Genomic DNA, 21,015 nt, shown 5'->3' on the forward strand with positions numbered 1-21,015 from the left:
TTCATTAATATTTGAAAGCTCTTTCTTATAACATATTCTAGGTTGCGTACCTCTCTTATTATTCTTATTTAAGTATTAAATGCATGAAATAATAAACTATGTTTCGGTATGTCGTTTTTTTATGCTTAAAATGGTCATTAGGGCAGAGACCTGGTCGTTAAATTACTTGAATCCCCCCACTTGCCTGTACCTGTCATTTCCCCTTCAGGAGTTGCATTCACAAAGTGAAAAAGAGAGATGAGCTTACCACATAATCATTTGTGCTTTTGATCTTTTTTTTAATTTTCCTGAATTGTTTCTTTAAAACTTTGTAGCAGTAGTAAGTCAACACCAGCTTTTCCTTTTGAGTGTGCGCTGTGTGCCTTCTCGTCTTTTCCTCGTGTGCGCTTTGACTCTGTTGCCAGCACATGGAAACTCCTAATTTCTTCCCTGCACCTAAAAACTGCTCTGCCTCCTTCCAAAGAGCTCAACAGGAGTCCTCTTTTTTTTTCCTTTTGAAAATACAGCTCTGAAATGCAGTTTTTCTTGATAGAGAACATTGCTTTGGAGCTATTATATGTGTAATCAGCAAGGATACACACACCCAGCCATTTCCTGGAGAACTCGTTGCCAGCTCCGTTCACAATCACTCCTTTTTTTTGGCATTCCCTTGTCTATTTGGAGAGTCTTACCACTGTTCAGAGAATTTTTCATCCGTCAAGTCCTTTCCTTTTGAAAATGATGCCTAAATGGCTTCTTTTCCTGTTTCAGCCTACAAGCAAAATGGAGTCCAAGTTGAAGGCAGACTTTCTCTTACTCAGAATCACACAATAGCATGTGCTTGGGTCACTAGCACCAAGCACAGGAATGGCGCCTGTTAGGAACTTCTTCCCCATACTCCAAAGAGGCTGCAACTCATGTTATCAGCCACAGAAATTTATTTGAATCAATGAAATAATGGACCACCCCAAGCATTTAAAATGCGCTTTGAAACACAATGACACCTTCCCTTCTTGTTATGCCTGAAAGTGAGAGTATAGGTCACCAGGAGACTAAGTCAGTGATTTTCCAGACCAGATCTATAAGAATTAAATTAATGTTCTTTGTCAAATACCTTACCTTATCATTTCAGTTTGTTTGTTTGTTTTCATTTTGGGGACAATTTCTTCTAAATTCCTTCTAATAGTCAGGTAGTTAATGTAATTTATAGAAGCTAAGAATATCTAAGGACAAATGTGAGTTGTGTACTATTATATTCATGGAAATAAATAGCAAAATAGAAAAATTAGTCTACAGACTACAGTAAATGCATAAATAATCTAAGAAACCCAGGAATTTTTTTCTACATACAGCTACCCAGTAGCTTCCTTTTTTTTTTTTTTTTAATTCAGTGAGAGGAGAGGAGGCAGAGAGACAGACTCCAGCATGCACCCCGACCAGGATCCACCCTGCAAACCCACTAGTGGAAGATGTTCTGCCCATCTGGGGCATTGCTCCATTGCTCAGCAACCAAGCTCTTTTTTTTAGGGCCTGAGGTAGAGGCCGTGGAGCCATCCTCAGTGCCCAGGGCCAACTCGCTCCAATTGAGCCATGGTTACAGGGGGGAAAGAGAAAGAGAGAGAGAAAGAGACAGAGACAGAAGTGAGAGGGGGAGGGGTGGAAAAGCAGATGGGCGCCTTTCCTGTGTACCCTGGCCAGAATCAAACCCAAACCTCCACATGCCGGGCCAATGCTCTACCACTGAGCCAACAAGCCACGGACATAGCTTCTTTCTAAGGCAGGTTTTTGGTTAACCAAAAAAATAAAAAACATATAACCAGTTCACTTTTCACTAGTGAAGAATACATTTAAAATACAATAAAGAGGTATCTGACTTTGGGTGATGGGTATGCAACATAATTGAATGACAAGATAACCTAGACTTGTTATCTTTGAATATATGTATCCTGATTTATTGATGTCGCCCCATTAAAAAAATAAAATTATTTAAAAAAAAAAAGAGGTATCTAGAATACCAACCACTAAGCACAGACAATCCATCCTTTCTCCTCTGCTCACCCTGTCTGTTTCACCCAGTCAAAGCAGGTAGGACCTTGAGTATGCAGGCAGATAGTGTCCTGGTTAAAGCCCACCCACCCGTGCTAGATTGTCACTCCCTTAGTACTGTTCTTGCAGACTTTGGAATATCTCTATGATATTGGATGGGTCACAGTGAATATAGAGAGAAAGATTCTAATCATACAATATAAAGATTTCCATTTGTGAGCTCAACTATTAGAATCTGTCATCTCTCATCAGTAGAAAAATGGGGGAAATCAAATACTTTGTTGTGTTTTAACCACCCAGAGAAGGAAGAGCTCAGAGTGTGGGAAATCAATATATCTTACTTACTCTGACAACCTCTCCCTCTGGGGCGTGTACATAATCAGGGGCAGGCAAATGACTTTTCCATCATATTTGGCCCAAAACTACCCCGGTGAGTGAAGAGAAAGGGAATCGTTTGATAAGATTTGGAAAATAACATCTGTTTTTCTTAACGTTTCTGGATGAATTTATCAGGCATCCTGTAATTTACACTTTCTGTTGAAAGCTATAAGTGAATACCCTGTATGTTCATGAAGCTTTTGGGTATTAGTCAGAAGCTCTATGAGGTCTGTGCTGTTGGAGAAGGCCATGTTTACAGTCAGGGGTAGAATCATCTGAAATGTGTGTTTCCTTGCTGGAAAGACTGGCTCTCCATGCCTACATAGAGTGTTTCCTTGTTCCATGAACTTGGAACTAAGCATTGGTGCTTATACACTTTGAGTTCTAGGGTTCCAAGACTTTAAAATTATTCTCTTTATATTTAGAAACATTTTATTAAATTTACTGAGGTGACATTATTTAATAAAATTATGTGTTTCAAGTGTATCATTCTATAATATTTCTTCTACGTGTTGCATTGTGTGCTCACTATCCAAAGTCAAGTCTCCTCTGTCAACATATATTTGACCCCTTTCACCCTCTTCTGCCTGCCTCCTGCCCCCTTGCCCTTCGATAACTTATTCTTAAAAGTTCAGTTTGGCTGCTCTGTATACAGAACTTACTAGCCAAGCACAGCACGAGTGGAGAGAGATATACAAGTAACTAAGACATTTTCCCCTGAGAATATGAATAAGATATCATGGCTGAAGAACAAATACAGATAAACACCAGATATAGCTCATACTTAGTGAGGACTTCCTGGTATAAGCTTCAGATATAATTGTTTACTTAATCCTCCTTCTACGACATAGTTTCTACCATTATGTCTGCTTTGCACATGAGGAAACTGAACCCACTGGCAAATGAAGGAGCCACAATTTGAGCCCAGGGTGCACTGGTTAGAAAGTGTGTTCAGAACACTATGATCTGAGACAACATGATAAACGCAGGCGTTAAACATGTAACCACTGGGTACCATAGAGCGCAGAGGAGAGACATCTGGCTTAGTGCATGGCAGGTCTGGGGAGGTGAGGCTTGGGTATAGTCTTCATCTATACTTCTGTCTTTTTAAGAATGTCATGTCTAGAACAGAGATTTAAAGGATAAGAAAATGGTTGCTCATTGAAGAAGAGAAAAGGCACAGCTCACCAAAAGCTCTGCATTGAGAAGCGGTACTTGGAGCATCTATTCCTGGGACCTGAGTGATGAGACTCAATCCTTGTCAATTAGGAGGGTGATAGTAATGTTTAAAGTGGAGTATCTGGAAAGGGACCTCATGGAGAAACTGTCTTTATATAGTCTGAGCCGTTCATGCCCTTTGCATTCAGATACATTCATATTGTGAGTTAAAAATAAAGTCATTAAGAACCTTGGATTCTTAAGAACAACACAGCAGAGAGGAGCAGGGCATAAAGTTAAAGGTATCAGCATAAGTGCTATTACAAGGGTCTTGTATTCATGATCAGGAACCTGAAATTTCTTCTATATTGATGATTTTAGAAACATCAATGTAGCAGCTGTATGGAGCTTGAATATGTTAGGGACATAACTCTAAAGTTCACATTAACTATAACATTGGCTACCTACTTGAATGACATAAGGATATTTGATCCATTCAACTCTCATAATGAACAGTGACAAAGATGTAGCAGATTGTTTTCATCAACATTTACTAAGTTCCTCTCTGCCAAGCCATTGGACCAAAGTATTCAATAAGATAAACTGGACCACTTGGGAGATCGCTGACTCTGATTTCATCTTTTTGCCTTTAGAGAGGAATGATTCTGGCACCCGAATATGAAGCAGAAGTAAGAGAGAAAAAGAGAGACAAAGAGTCTGTGAAATCCATATAGCAAATAACCATCTGTTAACAATTTATCTGGCAAATATTTATAGGGGGCCCAGGCATGCTAAGCTCATTTGGACATGCAACACTCACAAGTGTTTGTCCTCATAAGTGTGTACATTTAGTAGTTGACTATAATTAATAGGTCAGCCTAAACATGAAAAAATCAAATTCCAAAAGCATTTTTTTAATAAACATCCTGTTACCCATCATGTTAACTATCCCATTATTCAGTAGGATTTGAAATCTGTGTAGGTAATTTTAGGCCTGTTTGCCATGTGACCTTCCCTGAATGTTAATTACATTAGCATGCTTTTGTGGAAAGGAAAAAGTTTAAGGTGGGATATCTGGTTGAAGTTCAGGTTCAGGAAAATGTTCCGGTTTAAATCAGGTGTTTTTCTATAAAAAGAGACATTAAGCTGGATGATCTTCTATAGTCATTTTGCATTTGAACATGCCAACAGTCTAAAACTTCATTTTTTCCCACATGCTTTCCCACCTGCTACATGTTTGTGCTTTCAGCATGGAGTAGGTCATTCTGTCTGAAACAAGCAACAGTCTGCCTTTACCTCTAGAGCCGGTGCCCATTCTGTTAATTTACCCAAATTTTTGAGTTGAGTTCTATTTGGAGTAGGCACTGTGATAGTTATCACTTTCTCACAAATACACTAGTTAAAGGGATCATAACAGAATCAGATAAGCCTTAAAAAGCAGATCCTTTTCCCTAAATAATACCTATCACCCCCCTTGACTAACGTTTTGTTTAACTATTTACAATGAAAGCAGGGTAGTAGTCCACTGTTGTGATAAGACGTGCGCATTTCCTAATGTTAGAAACAAGCCAAAATCCATTGTTCTCGCTTCCTTTGCAGAGTTGACTTGACCTCATTCAAATTAGGGAAACGCTCAGGTTGAAAGTTTGCCCCCATGATTTTAATAAAAAGTAAAGACAAAATAATTATCAAAGACCTTGGTTTATTTTTTATTATTGCTTCATTCTACGTATTTTAGATGTAAGTAAATAAAATTTTGCCACATTTATGGTGCATATTTTAATCTCAAAAGAAATATACATTTTAAGTTTTTAAAATGTAGAAAATATAAAGGAGTTCAAAAAAAAGAATTTTGTGTATAATTTTGCATCTTAAAGATAACCACTATTAAGGTGAGGAGGAACATTTTCTACATATGTGTATATTTATAGAAATGTATGCAAATGTATACATAAACATTTATAATGAAATAACTGACTTACTGTACTCTGCACTGTTTTACTGGATTATAACTGAGTTAGGACACAAAAGTTACATATATTCTTTGTCTTAATGCGCCAACTGTAAAATACTGTAAGCTGTCAACCATTTCTTTCACGCCTTAAGTTACATATCTTTTTATTCCCTCTAAGAAAAAAGTGATCCTAAGAAAAATGGTGCATTTAAAATAAGAATTACAAAAAATTTGATTTATTAAATCTGTGTTACTCATGGAGCTAAATCGAAATTATTGTCAAGAAATATTTTTTCTACTTTTTAAAGGTAAACAGCTTAGTATCTAGATATTTTGTAATTAGCATAGGGTGGAGGGAAGAGACACATTTATGAAACATTTTCAGTATGCCAGGCATTGTGATAGGGAACTTAAATCTGCTATTTTACTGAATCTTTACAATAATAATGAAAATTCAGTTTTGTGCATTTGACAGTTCAGGGAACTGAGATTCAAAGAGTTTCAATAGTTTGCCCACAGTCACACTGCTAAAATATGACAGAAAGATAAAAACATTCATAATTTCACCACCAGCATAATACTGATAATTGTATAATATAGTTTTAAAATTCATATTCTATACATATGCTAAGATACACATTTATTTATATTGCTTGCATTCGTTTTTCTTGTCTTCTTTTTTCTTTTTCTGAAGCGAGAAGCGGGGAGGCAGAGAGACTGACTCCCTCATGCGCCCAACCGGGATCCACCCAGCATGCCCATCTGGGGCATTGCTCAGTTGCAACCAGAGCCATTCTAGCACCTCAAGCGGAGGCCATGGAGCCATCCTCTGCACCTGGGCCAACTTTGCTCCAATGGAGTCTTGGCTGTGGGAGGGGAAGAGAGTGATAGAGAGAAAAGAGAAAGGGAAGGATGAAGAAGCAGATAGGTGCTTCTCCTGTGTGCCTTGGCTGGTAATCAAACCCATGACTTCTACACACCAGGCCGACACTCTACCACTGAGCCAACTGGCCAAGGCCTCTTCTTTTATTTTGATGGGATCATAATAAACACACTGTTTTACAACTTGTGCTTTTTTTTCACTCCACTGTTTACTTCCATGAGTATCAAACTCCTTTTCAATGACTATAAATTAAGATAGCATTATTTATTATAGTCAACCAATTCTTAATAAATGCATATTTAGGGGCTTTGTGAACAATGTTTCAATATACATTTTTGAATTTTTATCTTTTTACATCTATAAGTATTTTCTGTAAGATAAATCATGTAAACTAAAAATTTCCAAGACAAAAAAAACATGCACACATTAAATTATAAACAATAGTATAATGTGGCCTTCCAAAAAGGTGTCACCAGTTTTTACTCCCATGATATCTTTTTCTATTGCCACAGCCATTGTCTATAAACACTACCAAAAGGAAAGATGGAGGACATCATTCATCCCTCTCATTACTAGTGAGAACACTACGGAGCCTGAGAAGTGCTCAAGGTTTGCCCATCATCTTAAGTATAGTAATAACTGGGTTCAGTCTCAGCTGAGATTGCAGTAGCAAGTACATAAACATAATAATGACAGGCAAAACTTCAGAATGCCAACCACGGTACAAAACATTATTTACTGCTTACAATGACCCTTGAAGTTGTTTGCCATTATTATGCCCAGACTGCAGGTAAGGAAACTGAGGCCTGAGAGACAAAGTGACGTTTTCCCAAATCAACACGTCAGAATTGGACAACATGGCCCAAGAGTCCATATATTTTAACCTATGTACTATATTCTTATTTTATACTTATTTTCTAAAAAGTAAGTTGTTTTCAGGAGTTGTTCTAACCAAGTTGTCTAGCAAGCATATTAAAAAATCATGAGTATAAAAATTTCATGTGTACCATCAAACATAGAGGAAGAGCAGAATCTTGGATTCTGAGTCAACAAGAACCCAAAGTGTGTGTGTGTGTGTGTGTGTGTGTGTGTGTGCGCGCGCGCGCATGCGCACACACATGTTGTGTGTTTGGGAGAGACTGTGGAACACTCTGGGCAATCAGAGGAGAATGTGCCATCAGGCTGACTGAGAACTCTAGCTAGAGTTTCCCAGGAGGGAAAGCACAGACTACAATACAACCCCTGCTCTCTGCGATCCACTGGAGACACAAATCTGGCAGGTAGGGAAGGCTTTGAATTAAATATGACATGGGTATAAATGGGACTGGAAAAATCTCCGCTACTGAAAGTCACTAAAAATGAGGTATCAGTTAGGGTGTTTTCTATGTTTCAGTAAAAAGAACACAATTAGTAAATTGTGGGAGAAATCTGTTTCAAGTTTATACCTCAATGACTGGAGACTCTCCATGCAAATCAGTTGTATAGCTCAACGTTTGTTTTCTCGGTATAGCAACCTACAGGTGTACCAGGACCTCATGCCTTCATAGCTCTTTTAGGATCAGTGAGCTCCTGCAAGCTTAGATAGGCGTTATCTGCCTGCCTTCCATAGGGGTACCATGCCTGTTCCCTTATCTTGAGCAAAATACACATCCTCCTCAACTACACCTACATCAACCCTCTTCATCTCCACAGCCAGGACCATGGCACTTCTAGGATCCTTTCTCTCCTGGACATCCCCCTCCACTGCTCTGCCACCTCAGGGCCATTTCCTCCAACATCTCCCGGTGCCTTGGCATGTCTACCAGTCCTGATGCTCTGCACACCTGCACCTCCCCTGAAAGCAAGCTTCCTATGAACTCAGGTGGAAGAAGATCTTAATGAAATGAATTCATATTCTCTTCTCCGAGCTGTCATTACACAAGGCTTTGAAACCTATACTAACTCTTTTTTTTTTTTTTTTTTTTTTTTTTTTTTTTTTTAAATTTTTTTTTTAAAGATTTTATTTATTCATTATAGAGGGGGGGGGAGAGAGAGAGAGAAAGAGAAGGGGGGAGGAGCAGGAAGCATCAACTCCCATATGTGCCTTGACCAGGCAAGCACAGGGTTTTGAACCGGCAACCTCAGCGTTTCCAGGTTGACGCTTTAACCACTGCACCACCACAGGTCAGGCCTAACTCTTGGTTCTAGTGGGGGTCCTTCTTTGAAATGAAAATCTAAAGAATATGAATATTCCATTTGTTATTCAAATAGATTCAAATCTGCACTATTGAGTGGAGAAGAACTCTTAAACCAGCTATGAAAGCTCTTCCCGAGGTCGCCGGTTTGAAACCCTGGGCTTGCCTGGTCGGGGCACATATGGGAGTTGATGTTTCCAGCTCCCCCCCCTTCTCTCTCTCTGTCTCTCCCTCTCCTCTCTAAAATGAATAAATAAAAAATAAGAAAAAATAAAAAAAAAAGAAAGCTCTTCCCCATTCTGCAAGCAGCCCCAGATAGAGAGGTTCTGGGACCCTACAGCTCTTATGACTGCAGTTTAAAAACCGTGTTCTAGAAATGAGGAACTATTTAAAGTTGATTAGCAAGGGAATAAGTTGGTAAAAGTAATGAATGTTTCCTTGTGATCCAAGGCAAAGTGAGAAACCAACACAATTGGATTTTGACCAGAAAACATATTTGAGCTTAGTTTTAATTATGCAGAAATAGATTTCCTTTCTCCTCCAATAAAGTTCTGAATGTTTTTAACTACTAACAGATACATGCAAAGATGCCTGCAAAGGGGGGGGGGGGTTGTAATATATAACATACAGTTTCTGATAGATGTGAGTATATGTATATAATTACTGGATGCGTATATTCAAAATGTTTCTGTTTCAAGGCCCAACAGCCATAAATTGAGGAAATGGAAACAGACAAGTTAAACAATTGTTCTGAGCTGGCACACTGGCTCAAGAAAGTGTAGTATTCGTCAATATGGCAGTTGGGATGTTTTTCCAAGTGCAAGGCTTCATTTTTCAGTCTTATTTCATTTCTATTTTCTCATGAAAATTCTGCTGCACTCTAAGAGAACTGCAGCAAATTTCAATCTCACCGCTATTAGAGGACAGGAAAAAATGAAGAAAATATATATGTAAAACTTACTGAAGAGGGACAAACACTCAGTTAAAATAACCATAAATAGCACAACATCATTGTTAGCAAAGATAAAGACTTACTATACAGTAAATCATGTTGCCAGCATTTTGGTCAGGAAAGATGTTCTTTTAGGGGTTCACTGGGTAAAAGAAGGGTTTTTTAAAAGAAAACCAGTGGTTTTGCAGCTTAAGCCTTTCTGTGGTGGTTAGTTCCAACAGATCTGAGAATTGTAGAATTCTCCAAGCCTGACCTGTGGTGGTGCAGTGGATAAAGCATTGACCTGGAACGCTGAGGTTGCTGGTTCAAAACCCTGGGCTTGCCTGGTCAATGCACATATGGAAGTTGATGCTTCCTGCCCCCCCCCCTCTTCTCTCTCTCTTCTCTGTAAAAAGAATTTTAAAAAAGAATTCTCCTTGGGCATTTATTGTGAAGTACTGTGTTTATACAGGACGGAACATACCCTTGTGTGCCCATTAGTTTCAGTTGTAGAGGTGCTCTGGTGGGAATTAAGGTAACATTTGTGCTGCTTTGTCTTTAGTAACTTCCAACAGTGAATTCAAAAGGTGGCGAAGTATTAATTTTTTTGTTTATCATTTTTTTTCATTTCTATTAAAAAGAGCTACATTATTTTTATTCTTTAGCTTTATTACCCCTTTAATTAAAGCCAAAATAAAACTATTCTTCAGATTTTACCATTTTTTCACTTTTATACAATCGGGAATTGTTTCATAGACCCATCCTTACTATACTTATGGGTATATAGTAGGTCGCCAGAAACTTAATGTAATAAGATATTACTTTATTTCTATGAACTAGAATATGATTAATATACAATATGGCTTGGGAAAATTTCCACTCACATGACTTAGTAAATATTTCCGTATATAATGTATATTTTTAATATACTAGGATTTAAAAACCATACCATGTATCCTTTCCCTCTTCTTTCCCATCTAAGTCATTTAAAGTTAAGTTTTCAAAGCCACTCATCACGATCAAGTGCTGACCAGAAATCAAAGAAGCCTATTGTTTATACCCCCGTGTTGAAGGGATGGTGTACTGACTCAAAGAGGTGATAGATGGAGTCTTTGGAAGTCCCCAGCGTCTCCACCAGCACTCGAGTCAAGAGAAATGATGCACAGGCAACTACTGGGTCAGGCCCTTCCCGGAGCCTCTTAGCCTTCCTTCACCCCCTCCTGCCTGTGGCACGTGGAAGAAGCATTTGTGTCCCAATTCAGAGATCCTCCACCTGCGGTGATTTTGCACTACAGGGGATGTAGGGCAATGTCTATAATGTTGTTTGGTTGTTATAACTGAAAGTTGCTTTTGGTATCTAGTGGGTATAGTCCTGCAATGCTGCCTAGATTATTGTCCCCAAAATTTCAATACTGCTAGTTGTAGCGACTCTTTACAGATGTGAACCCATTATACAGATAAGAAAGCTGAGGCTTTAAAACACCCAGTTTGTGAATGACCCGTAGATTGATGATCTTTATCACTACAACTCATTTCTTCTCGGGTAGTAAGCAATAATATCAGAACACATAGATCAGCATCCAATTATAGACATTTTATGAACATGCATATTCCATCTGAAAAGTCCCCTTTCCATGTAATGTAACGTTCATAGGTTCCAGGGATTGGTCTATGGATATTTTGAGGGCAATTATTCTGCTTACCACTGAGGGCACTTTGGGGAACCAGTGTCAGAATTACTGAAGACCTGCAGGTGCTCTGCTGAAGTTGAACAGCAAATAATCAATCACTGCTGTTGATTGGTCTGTGTGATCTGTCTATGTGATAGATGTATTTGTGGGACCCGCCATCATCTTCCTTAGACAGGGGAACTGTCAAGAAAGGCTTTCTGAGGGAGGTATGCTTGAGAGAACCCTTGCAGGATATTCCAAAGGGCAGAGCTGATGGGCAGGGTCTTCCAGAGAGAGAAGACATGAGCGAAGTCGCTGAGTTGGCGAACAGCACACTCAGTTCAAAGCTGCACACTGACACCCCACCCCACCTGCTTTCAGGAAAGAAAGGCAATGAGGATTGCAGGTCAGAGGGGAGGCTTTCATGCACAGTTAGTATTGGAAGTTTATCCTGAAAGGTATAAGTTTAAATTTATAAGTGCTTCAGATTAAGGAAGATTTCAATATGATTTATATGTAAATTGGAAAATATGTGTTTCTCTATGCCTTAACACACTCCAAATATATTTTCTTACCATAATGCATCTTTCTAACATTTCTAACTAAACTCTCAGGTTAGGTTTGAACAAAACTTGGCTTTTTCTACCCCATTTCACATAAGTGATGGTTATTAGTCACAGATAAAATTAAAGTTACAAATGTAGAAACCATTTCTCACTGAGGTGACATCTGGAAATTTCTGATCACATGTGACTACTATATGTGCATGAATATATGCACTTATGTATATACTGGTTTATCAATAAATATATAGTGATAACTTGCAAATGTATTGCTGGTTTTCTCTGACAGGCATGTCATATATTAGACATTGAATTAGTCATTTAACGAATTCCACATGTGGTTAGAAAAACATCTTGTCTTAGCCCCATTTATCAACTTCACTCACCTTCTAATTCCTATCTTGTGGTTCATTGCTGTGTCCACATGTAACAAGGTGTAGAGTTGCAGCTATGCTCTGCATAACCAAAAACAACATCTATGTTTGTCCCATTTGTGCACCATTTCTGGGAAAAGGTAACTTTTTCTCTAGTAACAAAGTTGGTCATGTAGATTTTGTCTTAGAAAAAAGAAATGTACACAATTGTTTGTTGGTAAGAATTGTTTGGCCGCTGTGGGCCTTTTGGGCTGAGCTCAGGGTCCCATTGTTGGAGTCTTTGAAGATAATAAGAATGGGGTAGGAGATCTATTCTTCTGGGAAAACTAGAGAATTACAAGTTGTAGTGTCAGGAAGGGAGCAGCCACTTTATGTGAGCATTTTCCCTGAAGCTGGTATTTAGAGTGTTGTTTTCCCTGACCCTTGAGGCACTTTTAATTTTCTCAACATGAAAAGGTCCAGTATTTCATCTCAGCAACAATTATGGTGAAACAGCTCTAAGTAAAAGTGGACTGAAAGTAATTGTCCTCCCAAAATGGTACTATTGTGTATTGTTTTCAAAGAGCTATTTTAAAGAGAGAGAAGAGGAGGAGGAAGGAGGGGGAAAGGGGGTGGGGAGAGACACAGAGACCAAGAGAAGACTAAGCAAAATGCTGAGTGAGGATATGAGGGATTAGAAGAGAGGATATTTTGAGATTTAGAGGCCTGTCATCAGTTCTCAGCTTCCCCCGTAGATTTGTGAAGTGCTGATGGAGAGTTCAGCTTTATGCAGTGTAGGAGGGAAAGTTGCAGAACCATCTTTCTTCTGCATCCCTCTGATAAATCCAACCCCCATTTAGATCTTTCTCCCTTTGATTCTCTGAGAAGCAGCACTCCAATGAATGCCCTTTTGCTGTTGCTAGGTCAGCTCGCACTTGCTTTCTAAGTGGCCTTTCCTGCTGTGGGGCCAGATCCCTTGCTGTGGGACTTGGATCTCCTGCAGACCTGGTGTGGAAAGCTGTGCTTCCTACTGGCCTTCTTTGGATCCTTTCTTTTGGGACCTGCTCACCCCCAAACCATGGGATTAAGATGAAATTGTCAATCAGGGGCTTCCACTTCTTCTACAGAAGCTGGACAAATGAAGCCTGCTCACTCACTAGAGACCTTCTGGGGACTGGAATAGGTGCTCAGAGCCAGGGATGGTTTCTCTCTTTAGGAGATTTGCAATTACTAGGATCATGTAAGTTTAAAATGTTAACCTTTCCTCTCATATAAAGAGAATTCTTCAGTTAATGAAAACAACACCGCAGAAATCAGAGCGAGGTCTTGAAAAAAGAGTCAGTTCTCTGAGACCATCCATCAGACACCTGACATTGTCCAGTCTAAGGCAAGCCACCACCAGACCGTTTTAGTTACATCAGCTAATAGATTCCATTTTACCTGAAGGCTAGTTTAAGGTGAATTTCTATTGCTTGTAGTGGAAATACTTTCTTTAATGTCTTTTTAAGTCTGATTGTGATAGAATTCAAAACCTACTGCTTCTGCCAAATCTACTGATTTGGTTCTTTACTGCAACCTAACCCATCCTCCTTGGCTACATTGCTGCAAAGTAGTAATCTTTCCTACTTTTCTGGCTCATCTCATTAAGTTTTTCTACTTACTCTATGACACCTGTGATGCATTATTTCTGCCAAGACTTGTTCCTCTCCTGCTTCCAGAAGACCTGAGGGCTAATACTGTATTTTTGTCCATTCTAATTGCTTCTTAGTCCTTAGTACAACAGCAGTGACAGGGCACCCCTCCTCTAGCCCTGGAAGATCAGAGACAGGGCTTCCAGAAACAGTCACAGCGACACAGAAACAGTGGGGGGGGGGCAGTAAGAATTGTGTCATCAGAGTGAGATCACGTCCACTGCTCTCCAAGATCCCCATGTAAATATTTCTCAAACCAAGTCCATGGGGATCAACCAGCCTGGCAGTCATCAGATCTCTGCCTTGATTTATGTGCACAGGACTCTATACTCTTAGGTAAAAGAAAAGACATCAACACTCCTTCTTCTTAAATAAAAATGGGCTCTAAAAATAAAAGGATGACTGGAAAGCTCATGCTCCAAGTGGAAAAGATTAATACTGGAAATCCTCAATTATTAGGGATTTTCTCAGTCCTTTTACGGCTTCCCTTTCTGGCTTTCCACTTTTGGGTTTTTACTACTTCTTGGCACTGGTACGAGAGAGCAGAAACAATGAGATCTAATTTAGACTGGACAGTCTGCCACTTGGCAGTGCCTTTGGGAAATTTTAGTAGAACAGGTCACTGTGTAAACTTTCTGCCACATGTAACACATGAGGATTAGAGTCAACCTAGATATCTCTGAGCAGCGTGTACACACGCCCATAGAGAAGTTCATGCTCTCAGACTCACTGACATATGCATACAAGAAAATCCTGGAGTCTCCCCATGGCTGTCTTCAATGGGAATGAGCAGCCATTTCAGCCTCACCTTGGATGTGGCATACAGAGCAGGGTATGGGGACAGAGTCCTTTTCTGCCAGGTTAGGGAGAACACAGCTGCCCACCAGCTGGACTGATGGATGGAGGCTCCTTTCTGCTGCCAGCTGGCACTCACGCCTCCCATTCCGACTCAGGGTTGCTCACCTGCCTGTTGCTCGCTCACCTGCCCGTTGCTTACTCCCCTGCCCTCCAGCCACCTCAGAAGCACATTGCTCTCAGTGTGGCAGGAAGGCTCCTTTCTGCATCCTCCTCCATTGAATAAGCTCATCTGGAAGTAGAATAAACTCAGCTTCCCAAAGAGTGGAATGTATGTTATAACTAGTTCTAGGATCTACCATATCATGTGCAATGCTTAACCAGAATACCTCCCTGGTAACCCGGCACACTGAACTTCTTTGCTAAGGGATAACAAGAAGAAAATGAAGCAAGCTGGTGGCCAGAGGACATTTCTTGATATTTTAAACTAAAAATGAAAAGTTTTGGAAATAACATCTAAAATAAGATGTTTGATATTCTCCTAATATTCATAAATTATGCCAGGACCTCCAACCCACGAAACAGAGCCCTACAACCCTGAAGAATTGCATTCTCTCAACAACCTGAATAAACAAGAAAACAGATTTCCCCTAGAATCTTCAAAAAGGGATACAACTCGGCCCTGGCTGGTTAGCTCAGTGGTAGAGCGTCGGCCTGGCGTACAGAAGTCCTGGGTTCGATTCCCGGCCAGGGCACACAGGAGAAGCACCCATCTGCTTCTCCACCCCTCTCCCTCTCCTTCCTCTCTATCTCTCTCTTCCCCTCCCACAGCGAGGCTCCACTGGAGCAAAGATGGCCCGGGTGCTGGGGATGGCTCCTTGGCCTCTGCCCCAGGCGCTGGAGTGGCTCTGGTTGCAACAGAGCAATGCCCCGGAGGGGCAGAGCATCGCCCCCTGGTGGGCGTGCCGGGTGGATCCCGGTTGGGCGCATGCGGGAGTCTGTCTGACTGTCTCTCCCCGTTTCCAGCTTCAGAGAAATACAAAGAAAAGAAAAAAAAAGGGATACAACTCTACGGACACCTTGATCTTAGCCTTGCAAGATGAAGACCTACCAGACTGTAAGATAAATTTGCGCTGTTTAAACCCCACAGTCTGTAGTGATTTGTTACAGAGCAATAGAAAACTAATTCTCATTCTCTGGTGTGGACTTGGACTCACAACCCTGTGTTTAGTGCCCACCCCCAATGCATGTGGTAATGTATTCGTGGGGTGTTAAGCCTGAGGGCCCTCATCTGTAAATGGATATTAACCCATGTCTATCTCTTAGGCTTCAGTGTGGGTAGCCTGAGAAAATACAGGTAAATTACTCAACACATGATTGGCCCTAGAAAGTTGTCCTCCTAGCCCACTGCAGATCTGTGCCCTCTGTCTGCAAGGACCTCCTTGCTGGTGTCCAAGGGACTCACTCCCCCACCTGCTCAAGCCTCTGTTTAATGGCCCCTTCTCAGTGAGGCCTTCCTTGGGAACACTGTTTTATCATTTCCGCTCTCTGCTTCACCCCCGTCCTCATCACTTTCTGGTGCCTTTTTATGCTTTATTTTTTCCTATAGCATTTATCACTAGTGACTATTTGCATTAGTTATCTTATGCTGTGTGACAAATTATCCCAAGTCTTACTGACTTAGAACTATACACATTGAGTTGATCTTAAGTGTTCTTATCACACACACACACTCAAAACAAAACAAAACCGTAACTAGGAGAAGTGATGGAGATGGAGACGTTAGCTTGATAGGCACCAAAATCCTCATGTCTGATAGGTCACTGTGACCAGAGCGGTAGATGACCCGATGTGAGCACTTGTCTGTCTTGTGGGATCGTACGCTTGGTAACACTACTTTCTGGATATGTTAGCTTGAGAGTGGTAATTATTTCACAATATATTAGTTATTAAATCATCATGTTGAACTCTTTAAATATATACAATTTTTATTTGTCAAGTAAATCTGGAAAAAATACACTTTTATTCCTTTACCATGTCTGTGGGTCAGGAGTTCCTGCATAGGTCATCTGGGTTTTCAAGAACCAGCTGGAACTGTGGTCTCTGAAAGTTCCACTGGAGACATGGCCACTTCCCGCCTTGCTCAGGTGGTTGCTGACGAGTCAGTTCATCGTGGGTGGTTGGGCTGAGGGCCTCAGGTCCTCCCTGTTTATGGGCCCGAGGCTGAGCTCAGTTCCATGCCAGGTGGGCTTCCCGTCAGAGTGAGCAAGCCCGGAAAGAAAGACAGAATGACAAGACAAGAGTCGCATGCTGTTATAAATGAATCTTAGAAGCGACCTCCCATCCCTTTCCCTACATTTTCTATCTTAGAAGGCAGTCCCCAGGCCTAGCCCATACTTGAGGGGAGGTGATCACATGAGGGATGAATACAGGAAGCGGGGGTCCTCGGGAGCCATGTCTTGGATTCACATTAGAATCACCTGGGCAGCTTTTTAAAAGTATAGATACTTTCTGGTTTCTGATGGGGATCCTGGGTTCTGCTTTTACTTCTTGGTGATGGTGTAGCCCAGGTTCAGGTCAGCCAAGAGGCATCAGATTACCTAGGACAGGCATCCATTATGGGAAGGAAAACCATTCTCAGATATCAAACGGTTGACATTCCAGACAATGTCGCCATCACTCTGAAGGGACACACAGTTATGGGAAGGGACCCAGAGGCACCCTGTCGAGGAATATCTGTCACATTGCTGTAGAACTCAGTCCCTGGAAAAGAAGAGGCTCTGGATTGACAAAGGGCGGGGAAACAGAAAGGAGCTGGCACCGTTTGCACTTTCTGCAGTCACGTACAGAACGCGATATCAAGGGCATTACGCTGCGCTTCCATTACAAAATGAGGGTTGTGTGTGTTCACATCCCCATCAACGTGGTTTATCAAGAGAATGATTCTCTTTTTGAAATCAGAAATTGCTTGGGCGAAAAATAAATCTGCAGGGTTCGGATGAGGTCAGGCATTGCTTGTTCAGTATCTCAAGCCCAGAAAGATGAGTTAATTCTTGAAGGAAACAACATTGAACTTGTGTCAAATTCAGCTGCTTTGATTCAGCAAGCCACAATAGTTAAAGACAAGGATATTAGAAAATTTAGAGATAGTATCCGTGTGTTTCTGAAAAAGGAGTTCAGAAGGCTGATGAGTAAAATCTAAGTTATCCAGTTCTTACAAAAAAGATTAACTGAGACAATATGAAAAGGGGGGAGGAGAAAGATAGGACCACGACTGATTTAAAAGGCTGTATTAAAAGGGAGATACATTTTACCTCCTCCAAAATTCTAAGGGTCAGAACAGCTCAGCCTGGCCTCCCCCCACCCTTGGTTGGCTGCACTGGTGGTGCTGTGGCTGGGATAGAAGGCAGTGTGGTACAATAGAAAGACAACCAGAAGGAAAGGGTTTTCTGCAGGAAATAAGTAGGTCTACGTATTAGAGAATTACTCGAGGGCTAGACAATGTGGAAGTCAGACTGCAATCAGTGAATGAATTATCAATAATTTGAAGAGCACTTCCAAGCTCTCAAGGTTGGGGATTAAGTTCTGAACCAAAACCACCTCGCGCAGCTTCTTAATTTTCTACCTTCAAGTGGAGTCGCAGGGACACATAAGGATCTGGGAGAAAAGGCCCATCAGTGGGCATTTGGTTAAACGCTCAAATAAACATTATTTGTAGAACATCACTCTGAGCTTATTATGTGGTTCTATATGTATATGGATAAGGATTTTATTTATGGAAATAATGGCATCTATATAAACAGCCTCCATTGCAGTTAATGTGTGGGTGACTTCCGTTCCTTACCCTTCAGAAAGCTGGCTTTTTGGCACTTACTCAAAAAGATGTGGCTGATCTCCCTTGAGGGTGGGTATTCTATGTATATTAGTTGTTTACAAGGCAGCTAAAGGATTTGCATGGTCTTTTCAGGCTCACATTGTCCTCATGGTCAGGCACTGTGGAGATCTGATGATCTGTGGTTTGCATCTGTAGAATCAAGCCATAATCACATGAGGCTTAAACCCTTTTTAAAGCCAGGCCTGAAGCTCTGGCAAGGGTAAGAATTCATGTAAGAAAATATGTGAAGAGACACAGAGCAGGATACACCTTTAAAAGGTGAGCAGGAACAAGAATGAAAGATTGATATTCTTTTAAAGAGTTAACTAGTTATAAGGCAAATGCTTCTCTTTTGCAGAAATATTAAAACCAGCAATTTCTGAGCCCTGGCCAGGTAGCTCAGTTGGTTACAGCAACATCCCCATACACCGTGGTTGCAGGTTCGATCCCCGGCCAGGACACATACAGGAATCAACCAATGAATGCATAAATAAGTGGAATGACAAATCAATATTTTACTCTCTTTCTCTCCCTTCCTCTCTCTATTAAAAAAAAATCAATAGAAAAACCCAGCAATTTCTCCAGCAGCCACATGGTTAGAGCAACAGGAGTTTAGAAAGAATTGCAAATTATTTTAAAGCAAAAAACCCAGCACTGCACATGGGCCTCCAATGCCGAAAGAGGAGCAGACTAGACATTCCTATTATCACTAACTTTCTGTTTGGCTTGTTCATTTCCTTTATCACAGGCTCTGTCTTTTGCTACCTACGTAGGGATGGCTCTATAGTATTCTGAAATTATTTTATTACTTAATGTTGTTGTCTACCTTGCCAACTAGACAAATCTCATCAGCAAGGAGCTAGCATGACAAACTAGGTGATCTGTAGTTTACTATTGCATCTCTTTAATCTCTGTGGAATTTAAATATGATTAAATAAACCCTTCACATAAATTAACAAGCAACATGAAAGAAACCAACATCTTTGTTACTATTCGCATTATTCTAATTTTTCTTTGACTATTTTTAAGAACTCTGCAAAGCAACTGAGCAAAATTCTTCCATTCATAGCTTTACTTAGCTTCTCTTTTCATACCCAAAATAGAATCATGGAATAAGTAGGGAAATTTTTGGATACGTAGTACAATGTCTACATATCACTAAAGTCACTGGAGATGTGAACAGTTGCAGGTGCGGGATGAATCCAATGGCATCTTCAGTGGAAATGGACTGCTTCAAATTGGGCTTTAGTGGGACCATGTGATCTGAGACAACACAACTGACCTTTCTGAATTTTAAAAAAGGATAGTTGAAATGTGCAATTATCTGAGTTTAATTTCTAGATAAGCAAAGTCACAGAGATATTAAATATTTAAAGCCACTACTCTTTGACATGAAAGTTTACCAAATGAAATTTTGTTTAGGATGTCTTCCCAGCCTTTCATTCATCGGTTCATAAAATATGTATTAAGTATCCCTTGTGGACAAGGTTCTGTGTCTCATGCTGATCAATTAGTTTGTTTCTGGTAAACATTACAGATCACAGAATGAAAACTTTTTCCAAAAAGTGAGTTTGCCACTGATGGGAGCGCCCAACCTCCTGAGGTGAGCTCATACTACCCTGCGCCTCCCTAGAAGTTAAAGAGATCTTTGGACTGAGCAGAAAATGACACCTGTCATCCATGTCTCCTGCATGGGAAACCAGTTTTACAGCACTAAAGTTTTACTGAAGACCACAGAAGAGTGAATCTCCAGTATGACATCACCCAGTGTAAAAAAAAAAGATGCCTGGGAAAACCAATTTCCTTCAGAATTGTCACATGTAACCTACTTCCTGACCCATGTCACTTCAGCTTGTCAGTACAAAATGTTCGCTGATTTTCAGCGTGATTCTGGAACTAAGCTGAAGGGTGTCTTTACACGCATGACTGTAATATACGGAACAAGATGAAAAAGAAGTCAGTTAGAGCTGGGGTTAGTAGTGAGATCATAATACAGATAATAGTACCAAAGGAATTTCAAAATATGTTTGTAAATAGCCGTAGGAGGGCCAGAGACGATGAGATGTCAAACGCCAGGACAACCATATTCTTGACTCTGTCCTTTAAATTCGTTTTAACTATACATGGTTCTTTGTTTTGAGCCATACAAATCCTGCCAGCTAATTTAAGCAGAAAGAACTTATTACGAGAATGTTCAGTAAATCACTGACTCTCCTCGAGAACCTGAAAGCGAGTTCCAGGAGATCTCCACCACGGGCCGTGGACCTCAGTCGTGGCAGGATACTGGCCTGCTGGAGGACTGTGCCCACAGACACCTCTCAGGCTGCTTCTGGAATCACGGCCACTCTTACTTCTGGAAGCAGAGGGCACTGCTCTTGCTATTTACACCTGTTCCTGGAATTGACTTTGTGCTTCCTCTGCTTCTTCTCATATAGCTTCCAGTCTAAGTCTGGGCGTACCTGAGTAGAGGGGTCTGCCACCTCGAGAGGAGGGGCATTCCCTAACAGAGAGGAAGGTGCATATGCACAAGTCCTAATGAAAAACAGCTGTCTGCTGCAGCAGTGTT

The 21,015-nt window shown here is 40.6% G+C and overlaps 1 protein-coding gene and 1 pseudogene across 1 annotated transcript in view; both read left to right on the plus strand.

Moving 5' to 3' along the window:
* FBXL7 (F-box and leucine rich repeat protein 7) overlaps nucleotides 1–21,015 on the plus strand; it is a 403,508-nt gene that overhangs the window by 339,570 nt on the left and 42,923 nt on the right. The gene's annotated exons all lie outside the window — the stretch shown is intronic.
* Nucleotides 17,194–17,770, plus strand: LOC136321064 (large ribosomal subunit protein uL6 pseudogene; annotated as a pseudogene).

Source organism: Saccopteryx bilineata, chromosome 1 (assembly GCF_036850765.1).
Source record: "Saccopteryx bilineata isolate mSacBil1 chromosome 1, mSacBil1_pri_phased_curated, whole genome shotgun sequence".
NCBI classification, from domain to species: domain Eukaryota; kingdom Metazoa; phylum Chordata; class Mammalia; order Chiroptera; family Emballonuridae; genus Saccopteryx; species Saccopteryx bilineata.